Below are 10,286 nucleotides of genomic sequence, written 5' to 3'. Positions count from 1 at the left end.
TCACTTTGGAAAGCTAAAGCTAAACCGAGCCTGGGGTTGTCTTTTTCTTGTTCTGTGTAACACCAGGCTCTTTATCAGAGAGGAAGAAATCTCAGCCACGTATCCGGAATATTTACCAGGAGAAAAGGACGGTTTTCCATTTGCTGATTCCCAAGATTTGCCTTTCTCCCCTGTCACCTTCACCTTGGCTGTGACCTTGCTGTGCCCGTGATGTTCCTGTGAGTTCAGGCACATGCACTACAGGGGAGTGTTTATGTGCCAAATAAATACAGTGGATCGCTCTTAAACTCAGCTTTAGGATGTTTGTTACAGATGGAGTTGCTGCCTCTCTGTAAATCAGAGCACTTAAAGTGCCATATGATCCCACAAAGGCTGTGTTTAGCAGCAGCAAATGCAGGAAAAGCTGTGTACAGGACTTTAGAGGGGCCATAAAATCCTGCCCTCCTTGCAGTGCAGGTGCAGGCAGCACGGAGGGCAGTAAAAACTCCCAGGAGACAAGGATGAGTCTCGGGGTTCAGCTCCTCAGAGTTATTGTCCAGCCCGGCCTTGGACACTGCCAGGGATGGACACCCCAGGATGGACACCCCGTGCCAGGACCAAGGCTGGTGCACATCAGGCACCCAAACAAGCCCCAGCAGCTGCAGCCTCGGCGGGTTTAATCCCAACCATCCAACATTCCCGAGCCGGCAGCACGGCAGTGCTGACCTCTAGTGAGAGGTCCCTGGAAAAGGGAGGATTTCTTGGGATAAAGTTCCCTTCCCAAAGCCTCCAAAAGCAACACCAGAACCCACAACAACCAAAAAGCACGGGTGACAGTGTCCAACGAAAGGTTTTCTTTAAAAACCACCCCAAATTCACAAGGAAAGCGTCCAATCAAAGCCTCAGGGCTGGTACCGAGGAGCCCAGAAAGGACCAGGACAGCTCAGGGGGACAGGGAGCTCCCAAACTGCTCCGCTGGGTCCCCTCATTGTCCTCCAGAATCCAGAACTTTCACCCAAAATGTCCCTCGGGAAGATGAGAATTTTCCAGGCACGTCAAAAAAATCTCCACTGCACAAAAATCTCTTTTAAAACCAAGCTTTGAGATTGGGAGTTCTGCTTAGATTGAAACAATGAAATTCAGGATATTCTACATCAAATGCAACATTTTTGATTCTAACGGACTCCTCTCCCTGCAGCCAAACAAACGTCAAAGGCTCCTGAGCTTTTTGTGGCACACCAGGATTCCCTGGAGCCATCCCAGGAACATTTCCTGGAGTATCCCAGGAATATTCCCCATTCCTGGGGCTCCACAAACCTCCTGCCCCTTTACAGCAAGCTCAGCTCGGGTCAGAGATAATTGATCCAATTACCTCCAGGAGGAATTAAAGCAAAGCAAAGCGCACTCTGTAGGAGCCCTGGGAAGTCCCTGTTCAGCAAGGAACTTCCCACCGAAATGATGGGAAAAGGATGAGTTCCAGCATGGAATTCAAGGCTTTTCCCTCCGGAAGCAAAATCCAGTCCTTGCATTAACTCTTTTTATTGGTTTTCAGTCACTAAGTCTTAAAAAATAAATCGGTTTTCACATTGTTCAGGCTTGGAGAGGTTATTGCTGTTCCTGAGCTGGGATAAATTCCTGAGGCTGAGCACTTTTTGTACTTCTGGAACTGGAGATTCCTCTGCAATATTCCCTGGGGAGCTTCTCCTCACCTTTTCCTCCCCCAGGGTTTTTTTTTTTTTTGTGTTTGTTTGCTTTGTAATACACACTAGTAAAGAACTACTATTCCTATTTCCCAAATCTTTGCCTAAGAGCCTCTGATTGTAAATTTATAATTGAAAAAAGAAAAAAAAAAGGGGTTGAGGGGGGGTTTACACTCTCCATCCTAAAGGAAACTGCAGTTGTTGTTGGTTTTTTTTTTTTTATTACCTGGCAGATACCTGTCTTCCCAAACCAAGACAGATTTTGGTACCCAATGTGGGGCTTGAGGGCACTGAGAAAAAGGAAGAGAAATAGCGGTTCTTAACTAACCTAGTACTTTCTTTTGTGTGCGTTGGATATAAAAACCTCATTAGGCTGCATCATGTGGTCTAACTTACCCTAGTTTGGATCGCATGTGATTGTGGCTGTATTCCTTCCATTTGCAGGCCCTTATCTAAACATGGGCCCTATAACTAAGGCTACTGTGTCTGTCATCCAGTTTATTTTATAGCTTAATAAAGTGAAGAACTCATGGATTTTTAATTTCCTCTGGAAGGCAGGCACATGGATTCAGGGCTATTGTACACTAACTGTGTGTTTTTGGAGTTACTTTAACAATGGTACCTACTGTGAAGAAATGACACCGGGGGAAGTTTCTTTTTCCCAACCCTTTACCCACCTCTTTGGGTCTGCCCCACCAGTTTTTGAAGGGTTTAAATCCTCTCTGAATGCTAATGATATCATACAATGGCTGGTGCTGCTAATAGGCATATTTTATTTAGCATTCAGAGATAAGGGAAGATTGACCTGGATAACCACCCTGATACCTACCTCACAGAATAGGGATGATACCCCAGAGCCTGACTCTGCCCCACAGCCTGCCTCAGAAAGGACCCACCCGGATTGGGTTGAGGTTCTGGTAAAAGAGATAGGCCAAATGCTGAAGGAGTACATTTCCCCAGCTCATGAAAAACCCTCCCCCTGCCCCGAGAAGGCAGAGACTGATGGTGCAGCAGTGGAACCCACAGACGTTACAACTGTCCAAGTTCCAGCTGAACCACAAGGGCAGTCACAGCCAGCAGCAGTCGCCCCTGTGGAAACAAGGAAGTGTAAAGTGAAATCGTCAGATTCTGGTATTAAGGATAAGAAAGGAGGGTCCTCACAATCCACAGAAGAGCCACAGGTTGAGATCATCACTGAGTCCCTGACGTATGAAAGTCTACGTAATCTGCAAAAAGATATTGTACGACGAGGACGTGAGGCTTATACAGCCTGGCTACTTCGAGTCTGGGACCTTATGGGTACAAGTGTACAACTGGATAGTGCTGAAGCAAGGAATTTGGGACCCTTGACCCAGGACTCAGGTATAAATCAGGTATTTGTTAGAGAACAAAAGCCCCTTTCCCTTTGGAAACGACTTCTAATAAGTGTGAGAGAGAGATTTGTCCACAGAGACAAAATGCAAGAGCACAACCATAAAATGCGATGGAAGACCCTTGAAGAAGAAATCCAACAGTTGAGAGAAGTGGCAGTATTGGAAGTACTTTTTGGGAGGACCGGACAGCATGATAATGACCCCGACAAGATTAGATGCACAGGGCACATGTAGAATCTAGCAACTCATGGACCATCCCAATACGCCACATTCATCGCAACAATTAATGCCGAGGATAACCGAAAGACAGTAGGTTCTGTTGCCAACAAGCCCGGAAATTATGAAAGTATGATCAGTGGCCCAATGCAGGCTCATGTCTCTGCAGTGATGAAAGAACTCGAAGAAGAGATGAAAAAAATAAGAGAGGAGATGAGAAGAAACAGTTCCCATGTAGCACCGGTGCGAGTCACAGGCCCCAGAATCAGAGCCCAACATCCCCCAGCGAGAGAGAGAGGGTACACCCCTCGAGCTGACCTGTGGTTTTATCTGCGGGACCATGGGGAGGACATGGGAGCGTGGCATGGGAAACCTACTTCTGTCCTGGCAGCACGGGTACGTGAGCTCAAAGAGAGAAACACCAACAGAGAGAGTTCCACTAGAATGAAAGTAGCCTCAGCCTCCCATGAGCAAGCTGCCAAGTATTACGGAAGTGAGAATGCTGTGTCAGATTCCCTCGAAGGAACCTCTACCATGTATGTCCAAGAAGAGAATAACAACCAGTGCTAAAGGAGCCTTGCCTCAAGCCAGGAAGAGGCACGAGAAAATCGAGTTTTTTGGACTGTGTAAATTCGGTTGCCTAGCACATCAGAACCACAAAAATATGAAACTTTAGTAAATACTAGGTCGCAGTGTATTCTAATGCCATCGGGACATTTGAGGGCAGAACCGATTTCCATTGCCGAGGTGACGAGAGGATCACAAAAATTGACTCTGATTGAAGCCAAAGTGAGCCTGACCAGGAAAAAGTGTCAGAAACTTCCGACTGTGACCGGCCCAGAGGCTCCGTGTATTCTGGGCATAGACTTCCTCAAGAATGGGTATTATAAAGACCATAAAAGACTCAGATAAGCTTTTGGAATAGCTGCTGTGGAGACAGAGAACATTAAGCAGTTGAACACCTTGCCGAGACTATCAGAGAACCCATCTGCAGTGGGACTCCTGAAGGTAAAAGAACAACAAGTACTTGTTGCCACCTCGACGGTGCACCATCATCAGTATCAGACAAATCAAAACGCCATGATCCCCATCCACAAAATGATCCGTGAGCTGGAGAGCCAAGAGGTGGTCAGCAAAACCCACTCACCCTTCAACAGCCCCATCTGGCCTGTGCGCAAGTCTGATGGAGAATGGAGACTGACTGTGGACTATCGTGCATTGAATGAAGTGACTCCACCGCTGAGCGCTGCTGTGCCGGACATGCTGGAACTTCAGTACGAGCTGGAGTCCAAGGCAGCGAGGTGGTATGCCACTATTGACATTGCCAATGCATTTTTCTCCATTCCTCTGGCTGCAGAATGCAGGCCTCAGTTTGCTTTCACCTGGAGGGGCGTGCAGTACACCTGGAACCGGCTGCCCCAGGGGTGGAAACACAGCCCCACCATCTGCCATGGGCTGATCCAGGCTGCACTGGAGAAGGGTGAGGCTCCAGAACATCTACAGTACATCGATGACATCATTGTGTGGGGAAAGACTGCAGCTGAAGTGTTCGAGAAAGGAGAGAGGATCATCCAGATTCTGCTAAAAGCCGGGTTTGCCATCAAAAAAAGCAAAGTCAAAGAACCTGCCAGACAGATCCAGTCCCTAGGAGTAAAGTGGCAAGATGGACGGCGGCAGATCCCCACTGAGGTCGTTGATAAGATCACAGCAATGTCCCCACCGACCAGCAAATAGAAAACACAAGCTTTCCTAAGAGCCATAAGTTTTTAGAAGAAGCACATTCCTGAGTACAGTCAGATCGTGAGCCCTCTCTACCTGGTTACCAACAAAAAAAACCAATTTCCACTAAGGCCCTGAACAGCAACACGCCTTTGCCCAGATCAAGCAAAAGATTGCTCATGTAGTAGCCCTTGGCCCAGTCAGAACAAGACCAGATGTGAAAAATGTGCTTTACTCTGCAGCCGGAAACAACAGTTTGTCCGAGAGCCTTTAGCAAAAAGTGCCTAAAAGACCCGAGGCCGACCACTGAGATTCTGAAGTCGAAGTTACAGAGGATCTGAAGCCAACTACACTCCCACAAAGAAAGAGATCTTGGCCGCCTATGAAAGAGTTCAAGCTGCCTCAAAAGTGATTGACACAAAAGCACAACTCCTCTTGGCACCCCGACTACCAGTGCTGGGGTGGATGTTTAAAGGAAAGGCTCCCTCCACCCACCATGCCACCAACGCCACATAAAGCAAATGGACTGCCCTCATCACACAGCGTGCCCGTATTAGAAACCCAAATCGCCCTAGGATTATAGAGATAATTACAAACTAGCCAGAAAAAGAAAACTTTAGTCTCACGGATGAAGAAAAGCAAGAACAAGTGACACAGGCTGAAGAAGCTCCTCCGTACAACCAACTGCCGGCAAAAGAAACACACTACGCTCTTTTCACTGACGGTTCCTGTCGCATTGTAAGAATGAACCATAAGTAAAAAGCAGCCATATAGAGCCCCACATGACAAGTTGCAGAAGCCACTGAAGGAGAAAAGAAATCAAGTCAACTTGCTGAACTCCAAGCTGTTCAATTATCCCTTAACATTGCTGAAAAAAAAAAGTAGCCAAAGCTCTACCTCTACACTGATTCGTAAATAGTAGCCAATGCTCTGTGGGGCTGGCTGGAAAAGTAGAAAAAGGCCAACTGGCAGCGTCAGAAAAAACCAATCTGAGCTGCTGATGAATAGAAAGACGTTGCCACTCGTGTAGAGAAGCTGCCTGTGAAAGTCCGCCATGTAGACGCCCATGTTCCCAAGAGTCGGGCTAATGAGGAACACCAAAACAACAAGCAGGTAGATCAAGCTGCCAAAATAGAAGTGTCAAAGATAGATTTAGATTAGCAACACAAAAGAAAGTTGTTCCTAGCTCGACGGGCCCATGATGCCTCGGGTCATCAGGGCAGAGATGCCACCTATAAGTGGGCCCGAAACCGAGGGGTGGATTTAACCATGGACAGTATTTCTCAGGTTATCCATGACTGTGAGACATGTGCTGCAATCAAGCAAGCCAAGCCAGTGAAGCCCTTATGGTGTGGTAAACGGTAGTCCAAATATAAATATAAAGAAGCCTGGCAAATTGACTACATCACCCTTCCCCAAACCCGCCAGGGCAAGCGCTATGTGCTAACCATAGTGAAAGCCACCACTAGATAGTTAAAGACCTACCCTGTGCCTCATGCTACTGCCCGGAACACCATCCTGGGCCTGGAAAAACAAGTCCTGTGGAGACATGGCACCCCTGAAAAAATCGAGTCAGACAATAAGACTCATTTCAAGAAGAGCCTTATAAGCACCTGGGCTAGAGAACACGGCATTGAGTGGGTGTACCATATTCCTTATCATGCACCAGCGGCCGGGAAAGTTGAACGGTGCAATGGCCTGCTTAAAACTACCTTGAAAGCACTGGGTGGGGGAACCTTTAAGAATTGGGATACTAATTTAGCAAAGGCCACCTGGTTGGTGAACACTCGAGGTTCCACCAACCGAGCAGGTCCTGCCCAATCTGAGCCCTTGCAAAAGACAGACGGAGATAAGGTTCCAGTGGTACACATGAGAGGTATGCTGAGAAAAACTGTTTAGATTAATCCTGCCTCCAGCAAAGACAATCCCATCCGTGGGGTTGTCTTCGCTCAGAGACCAGGTTGCACCTGGTGAGTAATGCAAAAGGATAGAGAGACCCGATGCATACCTCAAGGAGACCTTGTTTTAGAGTGAACTACCCATGACAATGTAGCTGTATCCATATTTGCATATATATATGTATTTTTAACAATTAAAACTCAATGTAATATGTTAGTATAAGAAAAAAATTCGAGGTGGATAATGTTGGGGGTTAAGTTTGTTCCTTTTTTTTTCCTCTAAAGAATTTTTTCCCCACAAGTTACCAAGGAGACCAAGTGTTGGATACTGGAGAGTACTTAACCGAAACAAAGAGGTGGACAAAAGGTGGAAGGGGGAGATAACGCAAGTAAAAGACAAAGCTTGAGGCAGCTGCGTGCTTTTCTGTTTCCGGCGTTCGGGGAGACGCGTGTCTGCCGCTCCTCGAAGAGCTCAGCCGCCGCAAAGCACGCCGAGCGGAGAACAGCTGTTGCTGGCTGGAGGAGTTTCACTGTAGCCAAAGAGATCCAGTCCTGGGAAATCTACTATCACCGGTTCGACCTGAATCCTGAGTTTTTCTCTGCCACTCGCAGAAGCTGGGCCGCTTTCTGCCTCGCCTTCGGCTCCTTCGGCGCTGCTCCTCTTGCTACAGCGTGACCCTGCACCCCCTGCGCTGCCGGGACATCCTGCCCCTGCCTGCCGGGACACCCTGCCATCCCAGCTACCAGCCCGGGACTTTTCCACTGTTCCAGCTTGGTGCTCTGAGGATCCTGCAGGAACACCGAAACCAAACTGCCCTGGGTTTTGTGAAACAAAGCCCTCAAAGTTCTTGGTACTGTTGTCGTTTGTCATTAATGCTGTAGTTGTTTGGTGGGGGGGAGAGTTTTTTTGTGTTTGTTTGCTTTGTATTACATACTAGTAAAGAACTGCTATTCCTATTTCCCAAATCTTTGCCAAAGAGCCTCTGATTGTAATTTTACCTAGCAGATACCTGTCTTCCTAAACCAAGACACTTCCCTCTCGAAAAAAGGCAATCCAGGAGAGCCCATGTGCTGCTAGTGTCTGGGCAGGCCTAGAAGTCAGATAGTTTTCTCAATGAATGTTACTACATCTCCAAAGTTACACACAAAGCAAGCTGACCTTGAGCTAAAGCGTCTTTTACCTCTTGGCTTCTCTCTGAATCTTCGGTACAGCTCTCTGGCTTGTTCTTCTCTAGAAGAAAAAAGCAGGAAAGGAAAGGATTTCCAAAGAACCAAAACATGGAACAAATAGTTTGAGAACTCAAATCTTTTCTATACCTGTCTGCCATTTCAGAACAATGACAGATGAGTCAAAAAACATCTTTAGTGTTAAAGTGCTCCCAGTCCCCCACAATTTGGGTGGAAGAAACAGCCCTTTCACTGTCCTCTAGTGAGTAAGCTTAGCCAGAAACACTCCTGCATCTGAAGCTCAAGGTAGTTCAACTCACAAATCCTCCAGTGTTCCTCCTTGTTTACGACCTAGCGGGCTTCTCTGCAGGTCCACGATGTCTGTCTGCAGGGCCATCATCCTCTTCACTACCTGCTCCACATCATCTTCCTGAAAGCAGGGTAGAACATAAGCAACACAACAGTCTCATACCTAGAGACACTACCACTCACACTCACACTGGTTCTTCCTTTCTCATTCTTATTTCTAAACAAACCAACAAGATGCAAACAGCAGCCTTGGCCAAAGACAAACGAGTCGTTTCAATTCAAGGAAATTCCAAGATGTTTCTGGGGCTTCGCCAAGATCTCCCGTTTCCCCTTAAGCCTTACAACAGAACGAGCTTCATGTAGTGCTAATAATGGACAAAAATTGTGCCACACAAACCGAGGCAATGTGAAATCTGACATCAGTGCAGATACAAGGGGTTTCTATTTAAGGCAGGGACAATGAAGCTAAAGGGGGAGGAGGGGAGAGATAACAAAAAACAAACCTCTTTATGATTAGCAGTTAGATTTAAAAACATACCCGCCCACAAAGTTCCACAGCTTGCTCCATCCCTTTCCAGACAAACAGCAGCTTCTCAGAAGCTAGAGGAATCAAAGAAGAGTGACTGGCTTTCTCAGGTTCACAGAGAAGGAGGCAGGTGTTTTTGTGAGGATAAGAGTCATGAAAAGACCCGTTTGCCAGATGCTATACTCACTAATTCCAAACTCAATCTGCTCTTTATACTTTTCCAGGTCAATTTGGATGCTTGTTTTAAAGAAGTCCAGCTTTGCTTCCAGCTGCTGAGAAAGGGAGGCCATAGAATTCTTCATCTTCCAGAGGGTACTATTGTAACGCAACAGATTCATCCTGCAAGGACAAGAAGTTCCTATTAGCCTCTGAAAGTAGAAATCCACCAGGCTTTCATTTACATCCAAAACAGATACTTGAGACAGCGGTGAGGACAAATGCAGTTGTGCCAAAGGGCTAACTCTCCACTTTTCATGAATTGCATACAGCTCCAATCACGGGCTTCCCCATTCCAACAGGGTCCCTTTTCTGTCTTCCCTTCCACCAGCGCACAAAGACAGAGATAAGTATTGTGGAGAAACGGCCACCGTACATGGCTGCTCGCTGCCCCTGCTGAAGCCGATTACAGTCCTCTTTCAGCATCCGCATCGTCTGCCAGATCTGACCCCACACTTTGCGCAACTGGAAAAAGTGGAGATTCTTCTTTGGATCCTGAACTGAAAACAGAGGAGGTGGGAGAAAGGGAAATGGACATATCAGCATGAAGCAGGAATACTGTGTTATCACAAAACAGACCAAAACATTGCTCCTTTGAGGGGCATGTTACTGCCTGCAAAGCCTAGAGCTGGATAACCCCTGTGCAGCTCCCCTAGCATGTCAAAATCAAACACCTCCCTTTTTTAGTTATTCTGATAAACTGAATGAATGACAGTCCATTTTACTGCTTCTTCAGTCCCAATACGCAAAAGCTCCCTCTACTCTTTGTGCATGATACAGACCACAAAACACAGACGCCCCTCTCAACACTGACCCCGGCCCGCCCTTCATATTCATGCCAGAGGAGTCCTTACGGATGCAGCCAACACTTTCTGGATGAGGACGCAAGGCCACCTGAGCCTCAGGAAACTTTCTTGTTATCAAAGAGGAAGAGAAGGTCTGTGTCTGCTGCTGCAGTATCATTCACCTGCAGAAGACAAAAGACCCAACCAGGTTTTCTTGGGAAGAGCAAGCCTTGGCAACACCACAAACAGAAGAGTCCTCCTCAACCAAACACAGAGCACCAAAGGCAACAGGCTGCCTACGCTACAGTGGCTGTTAGGTCTGTGAGGTTACCATGACAAAAGCATGCCACAACAGCAGGGAGTGCTGTGATCCCAAAGCGAGTGCAGTGACTTCTGAT

This window comes from Chamaea fasciata, unplaced genomic scaffold, assembly GCF_029207755.1.
Source record: "Chamaea fasciata isolate MVZ Bird 193981 ecotype frontalis unplaced genomic scaffold, bChaFas1.0.hap1 SCAF_61, whole genome shotgun sequence".
Lineage (NCBI taxonomy): Eukaryota > Metazoa > Chordata > Aves > Passeriformes > Sylviidae > Chamaea > Chamaea fasciata.
This window is presented reverse-complemented; position numbering follows the sequence as displayed.